Source organism: Limulus polyphemus, unplaced genomic scaffold (assembly GCF_000517525.1).
Source record: "Limulus polyphemus unplaced genomic scaffold, Limulus_polyphemus-2.1.2 Scaffold5100, whole genome shotgun sequence".
NCBI classification, from domain to species: domain Eukaryota; kingdom Metazoa; phylum Arthropoda; class Merostomata; order Xiphosura; family Limulidae; genus Limulus; species Limulus polyphemus.
In genome coordinates, this window is record NW_013670710.1 from 50,329 (window position 1) to 54,929 (window position 4,601).

Consider the following 4,601-nt stretch of genomic DNA (forward strand, 5'->3'; position numbering starts at 1 on the left):
TTGAATATAGTACTTATATATTTTGGTTTTTATTAATTTTCAAAAACGTTTAGCTGTTTTCTTGTTTTTATACTGAGTAGTAGTCAGTGATGCTACGGAACCTATTAAATAAAGAACATTTTGTTTAAAAAAAAGATTCAGATTTTGTTATGCATGTTCATCTTGAAATGAAACCACCTTGAATTATAGTTTACGCGCACACGCATATACCACAGAAAGTGTATACCATGTTCAGTTGAATATCACGAAGCCCCTCGAGGGGGGATTTCATCGGGCTGGAAAGTTAACTCGATAATTCAATAACACTGGAGGAAGTCAATATCAATTCAAAGTTACAAAGCAATGTTATTTTTTTAAAGCATTTTTTTGTTAGTTAAACTCCTCTCGTGGTTGCCAAAATATTAGAATTAAATTAGATGCACTTGCATTTTGTCTTTGTGTTATATCCTTGTGTTACTTATTACAATTTCGAACGGCCTGAAACTGGGCTAAATGATAATTTAAATTTAGTAGTTAATTAAATGGCGATATATCTCCAATTTATGACATTTGCAAACAAGATTGATACACACAGTTTTCTTTTTTAATACAAATATGTTTTAATATACAAACAACAATACAATTTACAATAACAGTTATTATAAATAGTTATTACGAACAATGATTTATATACAAAAGTTTCACAAACTTACAAGCAATATAAAGTCTTCTTTCTAGTTTGGAACTTCCTTGATGTCTTATCGAGGGTTCATGATGAACGAGTTAATTACGATTTGACGTAAGTACAATTCGCTTCACGGGGAGCTAGCTAGCTTTGTCCTTCGTTATTCACCAGTCACACACGCCGAGCTTTCCACTATGAAGTTATATAATATTTTCGTAAAAACACTAATGTTCGAACTTTGTAAATGCCCCTGGTTAAATATCTGAAGTTTCCGATTAATAAGCGCTAATCACAATTGTAGTTTTAGCTTCTGAAGTTTATAGCACACTGACTATAGCAAACCAATAATATATATTCTTTTTTGGCGCGTCGCGTTGTTTATATTTATAGGCGTGTGGAGAGTTTCTCAAAAATTCAGATTACGCAACAATACAAAGCTACATTAAGCATTTATGTACGTACATATATTGTTACTTCTTACACTCGAGAATCTTCTACAACTTTAGAGAATAGACGGGAATTTCACAATATATATTTAACAGTATAAGCTATGTATGTTTCTAAATATAAATTTAATCTAAACAAGCGTCGATATTAAAATAAATATATAATAATAAATCCGTCACACCTTATCATAATAAATCACGTTATTTTATATTGAAAATCCTTTTCCTTGTAAAGGATCAATGTGGTACGTCTGAACTCGCTACATAATCTGATGATTTTAATTTACATTAAAAGCACACATTTACCATCTTTAGACGTTGATAAGTAAACCAAAAACGTTTTATAGATTTTGATTGCTGTTGAAGAGAATCGCTTGTCATATAACTGAAAGAATGTGGGTGGTAAAACAGAAATGTATTGACAAATTAAGTGATATAAAACCTAACATGACAAAATAATCTCTAGATCTGAGGTTAAGATTGTTTGTTTGTTGTTAAGTGCAAAGTTAAAAATGGAGTAACTGGGCTCTTTCAACCGCGGGTATCGAAACCTAATTTTTAGCATGGTAAGCTCCCAGACTTACCGCTGAGTGACGGGGTGGGGACCGTGGTGAAGAAGAAAGTACCTGCCAAGTCAACTGTTAAGCCTCATATTTTAAATGCTCTACAAGACAGTACAAATAAACCGTGTAAGTTTTCAATGTATTCGAAGGCTAAGTTATATTAAAACGACTTTGAAGCTTTACCATGTCTTTATAGTCAGTGTTGTCGCGTCCGATCATGCTCTGTGTGAGGATCGTTTATTTTCATAAGAGCCCTGTAACGTAGTTTCCATTGCTAAAAGCCCCATCTAAGGCTCTCATATTCAAAGCACGCCACTCATCCTCGAGAATTTCCACAATCAATCTATAGTGTGAGGAAGACGGTTTCCTAGTGCCCGTTTGAACAATCCGATCACTCAGAAATCCACAGACGCTGCGTTGGAGACTCACCAGGTATGACGTGGAAGCAACAGGTGTGCATGTGATTTATGTCACTTCCCCAGAGGGAGATCCTTCTTGAATATGCCGCGCGTTGTTGTCTGGAGCACATAGATGGCCTTTGTGTTCGTGGATTTTCAACTGTTACAAAATGCTGTACTTTTCTTACAACAGCTGGGGTACGATTTGTTGCAGATCTCTTTCTGGATCGCATCACTCTACTTGCAAACGCCTAACAGTGTCAAAAATATACTTTTGGTAAACTCCACTACATCAACTCTTTGCCCCCCCCCCCACCGTCGACACATTGGTATGTCTGCGGACTTACTAACGCTAGTAACCGGGTTACGTATACTCGTGGTGGGCAGAGCGACAGAATAAACCATTGTGTAGCTTTGTGCATAAATTCAGACAATCAACTCTTATTATCGGTTGTGTTTGTACGTGACTCGCCCATTGACATATTCAAAATTGTTTTGATATAACCTATTAAATCTTGTATACTTTTATTAAATATTACGTACATCGATGTCAATACTTGTCATCCAAGAAAGAATAAGTAAAGGATTTCGTGACAAAACGTGCTTGAGTTTCGGTGATCTTAGTACACTGATATATCCATGAGAAGTGTATTTGAGACGAGCATGGTCTAATGCTTAGTGTATATGAATGAGTATCGAATGGTTCAATGTTTTGAGATGTGATGCTACTGAACACGCTTTTCACTTTTAGCTGCGAATTGTTATAAAGGTGGCAATCAATCCCGTTAATCGGTTCAAAAAGCTGGACAAAACCCTTATGGCATCGAGTTCTTCTAGCTGACTGCGAGCCGGGCGTGACTGAGAGGTAAGCATGCAGGACTGGGAGAAGGGGTCTGAAGGTCCAGGGTTCGCACTCCGCACTTTAGAGCCGAGAGTGCGTTTTAAGAGTGACTGTCAAATTACACAATTCGGTCAGACATGAGTTGGCGGTTCGTGCTATTCAAAGTTAGGGACGGCTATGCGTAGATAGTTCTTGTGTAATAAGAACACATCCGAAACTGACTTGACGAAGGAACAAAAACGTCATGCAACTTAAATTACCTGGTAATTTGTCCATATACCTTCACTTCGCACGTTTTCTTACTAAATTTTACTTGTCAAAAATATCTCTTAAATAACAGCTCTTATCTGGCTTTACGTGAAATTCAGAAACAAACCCTGTTTGTTGCTTAAGACTTTGTAGCTATAGGTGTCCTTATTTAATTGTTTTAAAAATTGAAAAAAAAAAGGTTGGTTGTTTTAGAGCAAAGCCACATTAAGCTGTCTGCTGTGTCCACCGCGGAGATGTTGTTGTTTGAAGTTAAGCACATAGCTACACAATGGGCTGTCTGTGCTCTGCCTACCATGTGTATCGAAACTCGGTTTCTAGCATTGTAAGTCCACAGATATACCGTTGTGCCACTGGGGCACCCAGCGCAGAGAATCAAACCCCGTACTGTGGCGTTGTAAGTCCGTAAACTTACCACTGTCCCATGGGGGACGAAAACAAAATATCGCGTCAATTAAATTATTTTTGCTGCGCATCATTATTGTTTATCCGAGTTTTTTTTTATTGTTTTTGTAGTTTGTAGACATTCAAATAATTTCAAGTTCATTAACCTCCATAATGGCTGTAAAAAAAAATTCAAATGCCTTGTATAATCTCGATGCTAACACGTGAAATTCTGTTTTCTAGATTGCTAAACGCTTCTTCTGGAGACTAAGCTTGCTGTAACAGTTGGAAAGATTTTCACCAACCAACACACTTCTTTCTTTTTTCCGGTCAACTGACTCATTTTTTTCCGATCAAATGACTTTTTTCCGATTAAGTGCCTCTTTTTTTCCGATTAAGTGACTCGTTTTTTGCCGATCAAGACTTCTTTTTCCGGTCAAGTGACTCCTGTTCTCCGATCTGGTGACTCCTTTTTTCCGATTAACTGACTCCTTATTTCCGGTCAAGTGACCCCTTTTTTACGACTGTGTTCGTTAACCACTTTTCTTAACAGCATTTTGTCTTTTAAAAACCGAGATAAGTGAAAGATAAAGTTCACAGATGTACAAACAAAACACGAGAACCACCAGGACCCGACGTCTAGAGTCACTAGCTGATAACATGATAAAAATAAAAAAAAATGATAAGCTGCTACAAGTTTTCCCGCCTTAAGTAAGGCCACGTTTGATTTATAACAGCACGGGCTGATGAGGTCAGAACCAGGGCGTTGTGATGAAACACTTGTTAATGCTTCTTGGAATGATGATGAACAGATTGAACTTCTTGTTTCGTGGAATTTTATTTTTCCGCTTTTGTATGTCTGTGGTGGGTGTTGATCATATGTTTCATGCTTTTAAACATATTGGTTTTAAAACTTAGTGATAGGTACTTTTGAAAAGGACAATTACTTTAAGTATTTACATTATAATTATAGTATTTTGGCACTTGTGTATAAAGTTAAAATCATAAATAATATTCAACGTTAAACTGGTACACAAT